The sequence below is a fragment of the Arachis hypogaea genome, chromosome 18 (assembly GCF_003086295.3).
Source record: "Arachis hypogaea cultivar Tifrunner chromosome 18, arahy.Tifrunner.gnm2.J5K5, whole genome shotgun sequence".
Lineage (NCBI taxonomy): Eukaryota > Viridiplantae > Streptophyta > Magnoliopsida > Fabales > Fabaceae > Arachis > Arachis hypogaea.
The window spans coordinates 76,613,032-76,626,836 of record NC_092053.1 but is presented as its reverse complement, the minus strand read 5'-3'; the positions used below and the strand labels follow the sequence as shown (position 1 = coordinate 76,626,836).

The window sequence follows — 13,805 nt, the reverse complement described above, 5'->3', positions numbered from 1 at the left end:
ATCACATCCATCCTCTCTTCCCCAAAACACCCCACCTACCTTTAAATTCAAAATAATTTCCCTCCCAAACCCAATCCTAAATGGCCGAACCCTAAACCCCTCCCCACTCCTATATAAACCCCTCATTCCCTCTTCATTTTCACACAACAAAACCCTCTCTTCTTCCCCTTGGCCGAAACCATCTCTCTCTCACTCTCCTCTATTTTTCTTCTTCTTATACTTCTTTCTTTCTTCTTTTGCTCGGGGACGAGCAAACATTTTAAGTTTGGTGTGGTAAAAGCATAGCTTTTTGTTTTTCCATAACCATTTATGGCACCTAAGGCCAGAGAAACCTCTAGAAAGAGGAAAGGGAAGGCAATTGCTTCCACCTCTGAGTCATGGGAGATGGAGAGATTCATCTCTAAGGTCCATCAAGACCACTTCTATGAAATTGTGGCCAAGAAGAAAGTGATCCCTGAGGTTCCTTTCATGCTCAAAAGGAATGAGTATCCGGAGATCCGACTTGAGATTCAAAGAAGAGGTTGGGAAGTTCTCACCAACCCCATTCAACAAGTCGGGATCTTAATGGTTCAAGAGTTCTATGCAAACGCATGGATCACAAGGAACCATGATCAAAGTGTGAACCCAAATCCAAAGCATTGGTTTACCATGGTTCGGGGGAAATACTTAGATTTCAGTCCGAAAAATGTAAGGTTGGCGTTCAACTTGCCAATGATGGAAGAAAATACACGCCCCTACACTAGAAGAGTCAACTTTGATCAAAGGTTGGACCAAGTCCTCATGGACATATGTGTGGAAGGAGCTCAATGGAAAATTAACTCAAAGGGCAAGCCGGTTCAACTAAGAACGCATGACCTCAAACTAGTGGCTAGGGGATGGCTAGAGTTCATTCAACGCTCAATCATTCCTACTAGTAACCGGTCTGAAGTTACTATAGACCGGGCCATCATGATCCATAGTATCATGATTGGAGAGGAGATGGAAGTTCATGAGATTATACCTGAAGAACTTTACAAGGTAGCTGACAAGTCCTCCACTTGGGCAAGGTTAGCCTTTCCTTACCTCATTTGCCACCTCTGCAATTCGGCTGGAATTGATATAGAGGGAGATATCCTCATTGAAGAGGATAAGCCCATCACTAAGAAAAGGATAGAGCAAATAGGAGATCATGGACCTCAACATGAGCATGAGGAAATTCCTCACCATGAAATCCCTGAGATGCCTCAGGGGATGCACTTTCCTCCACATAATTATTGGGAACAAATCAACACTTCCCTAGGAGAATTAAGTTCCAACGTGGGACAACTAAGAGTGGAGCATCAAGAGCACTCCATCATCCTCCATGAAATTAGAGAAGATCAAAGAGCTATGAGGGAGGAGCAAGAAAGACAAGGAAGAGACATAGAGGAGCTCAAGAGCACCATTGGTTCTTCAAGAAGAGGAAAATGCCACCCTCACTAAGGTGGACTCATTCCTTAATCTCCTTATTTATTTATTTTCCTTTTTTTCGGTTTCCATGCTTCATGTTTAATTATGTTTGTGTCTTTACTATATGATCATTAGTGTCTAAGTGTCTATGCCTTAAAGTTATGAATATGAATCCATCACCTCTCTTGAATGAAAAATGTTTTAATTACAAAAGAATAAGAAGTACAGGGTTTCAAATTCATCCTTGAAACTAGTTTAATTATTTTGATGTGGTGGCAACACTTTTTGTTTTCTGAATGAATGCTTGAGCAGTGCATATGTTTTTTGAAGTTGATGTTTATGAATGTTAAATATGTTGGCTCTTGGTGATGAGCTTCATATGCCTCTTGAGCTCCATGAATGGGCTCTCTTGCTTGCTCCATCTTTTTCTTAGTGATGGGCTTGTCCTCTTCAATGAGGATATCTCCCTCTATGTCAACCCCAGCCGAATTGCATAGGTGGCAAATGAGGTGAGGAAAGGCTAACCTTGCCATAGTTGAGGACTTGTCAGCCACCTTGTAGAGTTCTTAAGGTATAATCTCATGAACTTCCACCTCTTCTCCAATCATGATGCTATGGATCATGATGGCCCGGTCTATAGTAACTTCAGACCGGTTGCTAGTGGGAATGATTGAGCATTGAATGAACTCCAACCATCCTCTAGCTACAGGCTTCAGGTCCAGTCTTCTTAGTTGAACCGGTTTGCCTTTTGAGTCAATTTTCCATTGAGCTCCTTCTACACATATGTCCATAAGGACTTGGTCCAACCTTTGATCAAAGTTGAATCTCCTTGTGTAGGGGCGTGCGTTCTCTTCCATGTTTGGCAAGTTGAACGCCAACCTCACATTTTCCGGACTAAAATCTAAGTATTTCCCCCGAACCATTGTAACATAGTTCTTTGGATCTGGGTTCTTACTTTGATCATGGTTCTTGGTGATCCATGAATTAACATAGAACTCTTGAACTATTAGGATGCCGACTTGTTGGATGGGATTTGTTAGAACTTCCCAACCTCTTCTTTGAATTTCATGTCGGATCTCCGGATACTCATTTCTTTTGAGTTTGAAAGGGACCTCAGGGATCACCTTCTTCTTGGCCACAACATCATAGAAGTTGTCTTGATGGGCTTTCGAGATGAACCTTTCCATCTCCTATGACTCGGAGGTAGAAGCTTTTGTCTTTCCTTTTCCTTTTCTAGAGGATTCTCCGGTCTTAGGTGCCATCAATGGTAATGGAAAAACAAAAAGCTTATGCTTTTACCATACCAAACTTAAAATTTTGCTCGCCCTCGAGCAAGAGAAGAAAGAATAGATGAAGAAGAAGAAGAAATGGAGGAGAGGAAGAAGGGGTTGTGTTGTGTGAAAATGAGGAAGAATGGAGGGCTATATATAGGGAAGGGAGGGGGGTGAAGGTTCGGCCATTTAGGGTGGATTTGGGTGGGAAATTGATTTTGAATTTTGAAGGTAGGTGGAGTTTATGAGGTAGGTTTATGGGGAAGAGAGATTGAGGTGATTGGTGAAGGGTTTTAGGGAAGAGTGTTTATGGGATTTTGTGAAAGAGGGGTGAGAAGAAGTCAGTGGAGGTAGGTGGGGATCCTGTGGGGTCCACAGATCCTGAGGTGTTCAAGGATTTACAACCTTGCACCAAATTAGGCATGTAAAATGCCCTTGCACACAACTCTGGGCGTTCAGCGCCAGGTTGGTGCCCATTTTGGGTGTTCAACGCCCATTTACTGGCCATTTCTGGAGTTGAACGCCAGAACCATGCTTGTTCTGGGCGTTCAACGCCAGCTCCTATCCAGGGTGCAATTCTGGCGTTCAGCACCCAGATACTGCCCATTTTGGGCGTTCAGCGCCAGAACCATGCTCTGTTCTGGCGTTGAACGCCAGGCAGATGCTTCCTTCAGGGTGTGATTTTTCTTCTGCTGTTTTTGATTCCGTTTTCAATTTTTATATTTATTTTGTGACTCCACATGATCATGAACCTATAAAGACATATAACCAAGAAAAATATAGTTAGATAAAAATTGGGTTGCCTCCCAACAAGCGCTTCTTTAATGTCAATAGCTTGACAGTGGGCTCTCAAGGAGCCTCACAGATGTGCAGAGCTTTGTTGAGACCTCCCAACACCAAACTTAGAGTTTGGATATGGGGGTTTGACACCAAACTTAGAGTTTGGTTGTGGCCTCCCAACACCAAACTTAGAGTTTGACTATGGGGGCTTTGGTTGACTCTGCTTTGAGAGAAGCTTTTTCTGCTTCCTCTCCAAGGATGCAGAGAGAGATCCTTGAGTTGTAAACACAAGGTTGTCCTTATTTAATTGAAGGACCAATTCTCCTCTGTCCACATCAATCACAGCTCTTGCTGTGGCTAGGAAAGGTCTTCCTAGGATGATGGATTCATCCTCTTCCTTTCCAGTATCCAGGACTATGAAATCAGCAGGGATGTAAAGGCCTTCAACCTTTACTAACACGTCCTCTACTTGTCCATAAGCCTGTTTTCTGGAATTATCTGCCATCTCTAATGAGATTTTAGCAGCTTGCACCCCATAGATTCTCAGTTTCTCTATTACAGAGAGGGGCATGAGGTTTATCCCTGAACCAAGGTCACACAGAGCCTTAAAGATCATGGTGCCTATAGTACAAGGTATTATGAACTTTCTAGGATCCTGTCTCTTCTGAGGCAATGTCAGTTGATCCATATCACTTAGTTCATTGATGAACAAGGGAGGTTCATCTTCCCAAGTATCAATGCCAAATAATTTGGCATTCAGCTTCATGATTGCACCAAGAAACCTGGCAGTTTGCTCTTCAGTAACATCCTCATTCTCTTCAAAAGAGGAATACTCATCAGAGCTCATGAAGGGCATAAGGAGGTTCAATGGAATCTCTATGGTCTCTAGATCAGCCTCAGAGTCCTTTGGTTCCTCAGAGGGAAGCTCCTTATTGATCACTGGACGTCCCAGGAGGTCTTCCTCCTTGGGATTCACGTCCTCCTCTCCTTCATTGGGTTCGGCCATTTTTGTTATGTCAATGGCCTTGCACTCTCCTTTTTGATTCTCTTCTGTATTGCTTGGGAGAGTACTAGGAGGTATTTCAGTGATCCTTTTACTCAGCTGGCCCACTTGTGCTTCCAAATTTCTAATGGAAGACCTTGTTTCATTCATGAAACTCACAGTGGCCTTAGATAGATCAGAGACTAAGTTTGCTAAGCTAGATGGATTCTGCTCAGAATTCTCTGTCTGTTGCTGAGTGGATGATGGAAAAGGCTTGCTATTGCTAAACCTGTTTCTTCCACCATTATTAAAGCCTTATTGAGGCTTTTGATCCTTCCATGAGAAATTTGGATGATTTCTCCATGATGAATTATAGGTGTTTCCATAAGGTTCACCCATGTAATTTACCTCTGCTATTACAGGGTTTTCAGGATCATAAGCTTCTTCTTCAGAAGATGCCTCTTGAGTATTGTTGGATGCAGCTTGCATTCCATTCAGACTCTGAGAGATCATGTTGACTTGCTGAGTCAATATTTTGTTCTGACCCAATATGGCATTCAGAGTATCAACTTCAAGAACTCCCTTCTTCATAGGCGTCCCATTACTCATAGGATTCCTCTCAGAAGTGTACATGAACTGGTTATTAGCAACCATGTCAATGAGTTCTTGAGCTTCTGCAGGCGTTTTCTTTAGGTGAATGGATCCACCTGCAGAAGTGTCCAATGACATCTTTGATAGCTCAGATAAACCATCATAGAATATATCCAGGATGGTCCATTCTGAAAGCATGTCAGTAGGACACTTTTTGGTCAGTCCTTTGTATCTCTCCTAGGCTTCATAGAGGGATTCACCTTCTTTCTGTCTGAAGGTCTGAACGTCCACTCTAAGTTTACTAAGCTTTTGAGGAGGAAAGAACTTGGCTAAGAAAGCCGTGACCAGCTTATCCCAAGAGTTCAGGCTATATCTGGGTTGAGAGTCCAACCACACTCTAGCTCTGTCTCTTACAGCAAAAGGGAAAAGCATGAGCCTATAGACTTCAGGATCTACTCCATTAGTCTTAACAGTATCACAGATCTGCAAGAATTTAGTTAAGAACTGAAAAGGATCTTCAGATGGAAGTCCATGAAACTTGCAGTTCTGCTGCATCAGAGAAACTAATTGAGGTTTCAGCTCAAAGTTGTTTGCTCCAATGGCAGGAATGGAGATGCTTTTTCCATGTAAATTGGAATTAGGTGCAGTAAAGTCACCAAACATCCTCCTTGCATTATTGTTGTTGGGTTCGGCTGCCATCTCCTTTACTTGTTCGAAATTTTCAATAAGGTTGTCTCTGGATTGTTGTAATTTAGCTTCTCTTAGTTTCCTCTTTAGAGTCCTTTCAGGTTCTGGATCAGCTTCAACAAGAATGCCTTTTTCCTTGTTCATGCTCATAAGAAAGAGAAGAGAACAAGAAAAGAAGAGGAATCCTCTATGTCACAGTAGAGAGGTTCCTTATTGTTAGTAGAAGAAGAGAAGAAGAAAAATTCGAACACAGATAGAAGAGGGGGTTCGAATTTGGTGAGTGATGTGAGGAAGAGATGTTAGTAGATGAATAAATAAATAGAATAAGATGAGAGAGAAGGAGAATTTTCGAAAATTATTTTTGAAAAAGAGTTAGTGATTTTCGAAAATACTTTTTGAAAAATGTTAGTAGTTTTTGAAAATTAAAATCAAAAATTAAAATAATTAGTTAATTAAAAAGAAATTTTGAAAAAGAGGGAAGATATTTTCGAAAATTAGAGAGAGAGATTTAGTTAGGTAGTTTTGAAAAAGATAAGAAACAAACAAAAAGTTAGTTAGTTAGTTGAAACAAATTTTGAAAATAAATTTTGAAAACATAAGAAGATAGGAAGTTAGAAAAGATATTTTGAAATCAAATTTTTGAAAAAGCTAAGATAAGAAGATATTTTTGAAAAGATATGATTGAAATTAGTTTTTGAAAAAGATTTGATTTTTGAAATCTCAATTAATGACTTGATTCACAAGAAATCACAAGATATGATTCTAGAACTTAAAGTTTGAATCTTTCTTAACAAGCAAGTAACAAACTTGAAATTTTTGAATCAAAACATTAATTGATTATGTTATTTTCGAAAATTTGATATAAAAATAAGAAAAAGATTTTTGAAAAATATTTTGGAATTTTCAAAAATAACTAAGAATTTTGAAAAAGATTTTGAAAAAGATGAGATTTTTAAATTGAAAATTCGATTTGACTCATGAAAACAACTAGATTTTAAAAATTTTTTGATAAAGTCAAATCTAATTTTCGAAATTTTAAGATAGAAAAAGGGAAATATATTTTTTGATTTTTGAATTTTTATGATGAGAGAGAAAAACATGAAAATTATGCAATGCATGAGAATTTTAGATCAAAACATGTGATGCATGCAAGAATGCTATGAATGTCAAGATGAACACCAAGAACACTATGAAGATCATGATGAACATCAAGAACACGTTTTTGAAAAAATTTTTAATGCAAAGAAAACATGCAGGACAGCAAACTTAGAATTCTTTAATGCTTAGACACTAAGAATCCAAGAATGCATATGAAAAACAAGAAAAGACACAAAACATGCAAATGCAAAGATCAAACAAGAAGACATACCAAGAACAACTTGAAGATCATGAAGAACACTATGAATGCATGATTTTTTTCGAAAAATGCAAGATGCACATGCAATTGACACCAAACTTATAACATGACACATGACTCAAACAAGAAACACAAAAAATATTTTGATTTTTATGATTTTCAATTTTTTTGTATTTTTTTTTTTGAAAATTCATTGAAAAAGAAAAATAAGGATTCCAAAATTTTTAATATGAATTCCAGTAATCTTATGTTCTTAATCTAAAGCTCCAATCAAAGGGTCAGGCATGGCTTAATAGCCAGCCAAGCTTTAGCATGTAACAGGTAGATCATGAATCAGCAGTAGGTGGATTAGCACCAACTAGCTTGCTCTTGATAACAAATTGGAAGCCTCAGTCCAAATGAATTTAGACATGGCTTTACAGCCAGCCAGGCTTCACATGCTTCATGAAACACTAGAATTCATTCTTAAAAATTATGAAGAAAAATATATTTTTGAAAACATTTTTATTTTTTTTCGAAAACAAAAGAGAAAATTTTGAAAGATTTTTGAAAAATTTTTGAAAAGAAAACAAAAAGAAAATTACCTAATCTGAGCAACAAGATGAACCGTCAATTGTCCAAACTCAAATAATCCCCGGCAACGGCGCCAAAAACTTGGTGCGCAGAAATTGTGATTACACTTTGATTATATAAAATTCATTGCTCTTTCTTTCCCCGACAACGGTGCCAAAAACTTGGTGGACGAAATTGTGATTACACTTTGATTATGTAAAATTCATTGCTCTTTCTTTCCCTGGTAATGGCGCCAAAAACATGATGCCAATACCATGGTTCACAACTTCGCACAACTAACCAGCAAGTGCACTAGGTCATCCAAGTAATACCTTACGTGAGTAAGGGTCGAATCCCACGGAGATTGTTGGTATGGAGCAAGCTATGGTCACCTTGTAAATCTCAGTCAGGCGGATATAAAATAGTAATGGGGTTTTCGAAATTAATTAATAAAACAGGGATAGAAAGACTTATGTAAATCATTGGTGAGAATTTCAGATAAGCGAATAGAGATGCTTTCATCCAATCAGTCTTACTCCTTTCCATGGATGGCTTTATGCAAGGGCATCACCGTTGTCAGTGGATACATCCCTGGTGCACGAAATTGTGATGTCCAGGCTCGAACAATCCCTGGTAATGGCTCCAAAGCTTGGTGCTTTGATCTTAATTCATAATTGTCACAACTTCGATACAACTAACCAGCAAGTGCACTGGGTCGTCCAAGTAATACCTTACGTGAGTAAGGGTCGAATCCCACGGAGATTGTTGGTATGAAGCAAGCTATGGACACCTTGCAAATCTCAGTCAGGCTGATTTAAACATGAAACTTTATTAGATTAAAATAAACAATAAAAGGGATAGAGATCCTTATGTAGATTCATTGGCAGGAATTTCAGATAAGCGAATGGAGATGCTTTTCGTTCCTCTGAACCTCTGCTTTCCTGCTATCTTCATCCAATCAGTCTTACTCCTTTCCATGGCTGGCTTTATGTGATACATCACCACTGTCAACGGCTACTTTCGGTCATCTCACGGGAAAATGATCCAATGCCCTGTCACGGCACGGCTAATCGTCTGGAGGCATCACCCTTGCCAATGGCTTCATCTTATCCTCTCAGTGAATAATATGCTCACGCACCCTGTCACGGCACGGCTATTCATCTGTCGGTTCTCGATCATGCTGGAATAGGATTTACTATCCTTTTGCGTCTGTCACTAACGCCCTGCAATCGCGAGTTAGGAGGTTGTCATAGTCATTCAATCATTGAATCCTACTCGGAATACCACAGACAAGGTTTAGACCTTCCGGATTCTCTTGAATGCCGCCATCATTCTAGCTTACGCCACGAAGATTCTGGTTAGGAGATCTAAGAGATACTCATTCTAGCTTAATTCATGTAGAACAGAAGTGTTTGTCAGGCACGCGTTCATAGGGGAGATGGTGATGAGCGTCACACATAATCATCACCTTCATCACGTTCTTGGGTGCGAATGGATATCTTAGAAGCGAAATAAGAAGAATTGAATAGAAAACAGTAGTACTTTGCATTAATCTTTGAGGAACAGCAGAGCTCCACACCTTAATCTATGGAGTGTAGAAACTCTACCGTATGAAAATACATAAGTGAAGGTCCAGGCATGGCCGAGATGGCCAGCCCCCTTAAACGTGATCACAGGATCAAAATACAATCCAGGATGCCTAATACAATAGTAAGAGGTCCTATTTATAATAAACTAGTCACTAGGGTTTACATGAGTAAGTAATTGATGCATAAATTCACTTCCGGGGCCCACTTGGTGTGTGCTTGGGCTTGGGCTTGAGTGTTACACGTGCAGAGGCCATTTGTGGAGTTGAACGCCAGTATTTGTGCCAGTTTGGGCGTTCAACTCTGGTTTTGGATCCTTTTCTGGCGCTGGACGCCAGATTTGGGCAGAAGGCTGGCGTTGAAAGCCAGTTTACATCGTCAATTCTTGGCCAAAGTATGAACTATTATATATTGCTGGAAAGCCCTGGATGTCTACTTTCCAACGCAATTGGAAGCGCGCCATTTCGAGTTCTGTAGCTCCAGAAAATCCACTTTGAGTGTAGGGAGGTCAGAATCCAACAGCATCAGCAGTCCTTTTTCAACCTCTGAATCTGATTTCTGCTCAAGTCCCTCAATTTCAGCCAGAAAATACCTGAAATCACAGAAAAACACACAAACTCATAGTAAAGTCCAGAAATGTGAATTTAACATAAAAACTAAGGAAAACATCCCTAAAAGTAACTAGATCCTACTAAAAACACACTAAAAACAATGCCAAAAAGCGTATAAATTATCCGCTCATCACAACACCAAACTTAAATTGTTGCTTGTCCCCAAGCAACTGAAAATCAAATAGGATAAAAAGAAGAGAATATACTATAAATTCCAAACCATCAATGAAACAGAGCTTCAATCATATGAGCGGGACTTATAGCTTTTTTCCTCTTGAATAGTTTTGGCATCTCACTTTATCCATTGAGGTTCAGGATGATTGGCATCTATAGGAACTCAGAGTTCAGATAGCGTTATTGATTCTCCTAGTTCAGTATGATGATTCTTGAACACAGCTTCTTTATGAGTCTTGGCCGTGGCCCTAAGCACTTTGTTTTCCAATATTACCACCGGATACATAAATGCCACAGACACATAATTGGGTGAACCTTTTCAGATTGTGACTCAGCTTTGCTAAAGTCCCCAATTAGAGGTGTCCAGGGTTCTTAAGCACACTCTTTTTTTGCTTTGGACCTTGACTTTAACCGCTCAGTCTCAAGTTTTCACTTGACACCTACACGCCACAAGCACATGGTTAGGGACAGCTTGGTTTAGCCGCTTAGACCAGGATTTTATTCCTTTAGGCCATCCTATCCACTGATGCTCAAAGCCTTGGGATCCTTTTTATTTGCCCTTGCCTTTTGGTTTTAAGGGTTATTGGCTTTTTCTGCTTGCTTTTTCTTTTTCTTTCTATTTTTTTTTTTTCGCCTATTTTTTTCTCATTTTTTTTTTCTGCAAGCTTTGTTCTTTGCTGCTTTTTCTTGCTTCAAGAATCATTTTTATGATTTTTCAGATTATCAAATAACATGTCTCCTAGTCATCATTCTTTCAAGAGCCAACATATTTAACATTCTTAAACAACAACTTCAAAAGACATATGCACTGTTCAAGCATACATTCAGAAAACAAGAAGCATTGTCACCACATCAATATAATTAAGCTAAGTTCAAGGATAAATTCGAAACTCATGTACTTCTTGTTCTTTTGAATTAAAACATTTTTCATTTAAGAGAGGTGATGGATTCATAGGACATTTATAACTTTAAGACAAAGTTACTAACTACTAATGATCATGTAATGAAGACACAAACATAGATAAGCACATAACATAGAAAACGAAAAACAGAAGAAAGAAGAACAAGGAATGAATCCACCTTAGTGATGTCCTTGAGCTCTTCTATGTCTCTTCCTTGTCTTTGTTGCTCCTCCTTCATTGCTTTTAGATCTTCTCTGATTTCATGAAGGATGAAGGAGTGCTCTTGATGTTCCACCCTTAGTTGCTTCCAATAATTGTGTGGAAGAAAATGTATCCCCTGAGGTATCTCAGGGATCTCTTGATTTGCAGTCAAATGTTCTACCACTGAGCTATAGACCCTTAATGGAAGCTTTTGTCTTCCCTTTCCTCTTTCTAGAGGTTTCTCTGGCCTTAGGTGCCATCAATGGTTATGGAAAAAACAAAAAAGCTATGCTTTTACCACACCAAACTTAGAATGTTGCTCGCCCTCGAGCAAAAGAAGAAAGAATAGAAGAAGAAGAGGATATGGAGGAGATGGATAGCTGTGTGTATTCGGCCATATGGGTGGGATTGGGTGGGGGAGAGATGTTGAATTTTTAAAGGTAAGTGGGTGTATGGGTGTGAGTGGTAAACGGAAGACAGAAAGGATGAGTGTTTATTGGGAATAGAGGATGATTGAGAAGAGAGAAGAGAGTGAGTGGAGGTAGGTGGGGATCCTGTGAGGTCCACAGATCCTGAGGTGTCAAGGCATTTACATCCCTGCACCAATTTAGGCATGCAGAATGCCCTTGCACACAACTCTGGGCGTTCAGCGCCAGGTTGGTGGCCATTTTGGGCGTTCAACGCCCATCTGTGTGCCATTTCTGGCGTTGAACGCCAGAACCATGCCTGTTCTGGCGTTCAGCGCCCAGAAGCTGCCCTTTTTGGGTGTTCAGCGCCAGAACCATGCTCTGTTCTGGCGCTGAACGCCAGACAGATGCTCCTCTAGGGTGTGATTATTCTTCTGCTGTTTTTGGTTCCGTTTTTGATTTTTTTGTTTATTTTGTGACTCCACATGATCATGAACCTAAGAAAACATGAAAAACAATAAAAATAAGAATTAGATAAACATTGGGTTGCCTCCCAACAAGCGCTTCTTTAATGTCAATAGCTTGAAAGTGGGCTCTCATGGAGCCTCACAGATGTGCAGAGCTTTGTTGAGACTCTCTAACACCAAACTTAGAGTTTGGATATGGGAGTTCAACACCAAACTTAGAGTTTGGTTGTGGCCTCCCAACACCAAACTTGGAGTTTGACTGTGGGGGCTCTGGTTGACTCTGCTTGGAGTGAAGCTTTTCCTGCTTCCTCTCCATGGTTGCAGAGGGAGATCCTTGAGTTTTGAATACAAGGGAGTTCTCATTCCATTGAAGGACTATTTCACCTCTGTCAACATCAATCACAGCTCTTGCTGTGGCCAAGAAAGGTCTTCCTAGGATGATGGATTCATCCTCCTCCTTTCCAGTATCCAGGACTATGAAATCAGCAGGGATGTAAAGGCCTTCAACCTTTACTAACACGTCCTCTACTTGTTCATAAGCCTGTTTTCTAGAGCTGTCTGCCATCTCTAATGAGATTTTAGCAGCTTGCACCCCATAGATTCCCAGTTTCTCTATTACAGAGAGGGGCATGAGGTTTATACCTGAACCAAGGTCACACAGAGCTTTAAAGATCATGGTGCCTATGGTACAAGGTAATATGAACTTTCCAGGATCCTGTCTCTTCTGAGGCAATGTCAGTTGATCCAGATCACTTAGTTCATTGATGAACAAGGGAGGTTCAACTTCCCAAGTATCAATGCCAAATAATTTGGCATTCAGCTTCATGATTGCACCAAGAAACTTGGCAGTTTGCTCTTCAGTAACATCCTCATTCTCTTCTGAAGAGGAATACTCATCAGAGCTCATGAAGGGTATAAGGAGGTTCAATGGAATCTCTATGGTCTCTAGATGAGCCTCAGAGTCCTTTGGTTCCCCAGAGGGAAGCTCCTTATTGATCACTGGACGTCCCAGGAGGTCTTCCTCCTTGGGATTCACGTCCTCTCCTCTCCTCACAGGTTCGGCCATGGCGCTTATGTCAATGGCCTTGCACTCTCCTTGTGGGTTCTCTTCTGTATTGCTTGGGAGAGTACTAGGAGGGATTTCAGTGATCCTTTTACTCAGCTGGCCCACTTGTGCTTCCAAATTTCTAATGGAAGACCTTGTTTCATTCATGAAACTTACAGTGGCCTTAGATAGATCAGAGACTAGATTTGCTAAATTAGAAGCGTTTTGTCCAGAGTTCTCTGTCTGTTGCTGAGTTGATGATGGAAAAGGCTTGCTATTGCTAAACCTGTTTCTTCCACCATTATTAAAGCCTTGTTGGGGCTTTTGATCCTTCCATAAGAAATTTGGATGATTTCTCCATGTTGAGTTATAGGTGTTTCCATAAGGTTCACCTAAGTAATTTACCTCTGCTATTGCAGGGTTCTCAGGATCATAGGCTTCTTCTTCAGAAGATGCCTCTTGAGTACTGTTGGATGCAGCTTGCATTCCATGCAGACTCTGAGAGATCATATTGACTTGCTGAGTCAATATTTTATTCTGAGCCAATATGGCATTCAGAGTATCAACTTCAAGAACTCCCTTCTTCATAGGCGTCCCATTACTCACAGGATTCCTTTCAGAAGTGTACATGAACTGGTTATTAGCAACCATGTCAATGAGTTCTTGAGCTTCTGCAGGCGTTTTCTTTAGGTGAATGGATCCACCTGCAGAAGTGTCCAGTGACATCTTTGATAGCTCAGATAAACCATCATAGAATATATCCA

At 40.1% G+C, this 13,805-nt stretch overlaps 1 non-coding gene across 1 annotated transcript; it reads left to right on the top strand.

The window, feature by feature from the left end:
- Positions 1-5,244: 5,244 nt before the first annotated feature.
- Positions 5,245-5,352, top strand: LOC112774078 (small nucleolar RNA R71). The gene has a single exon (XR_003188587.1). It is a non-coding gene; the product is annotated as a small nucleolar RNA R71 (small nucleolar RNA).
- Positions 5,353-13,805: the final 8,453 nt, after the last annotated feature.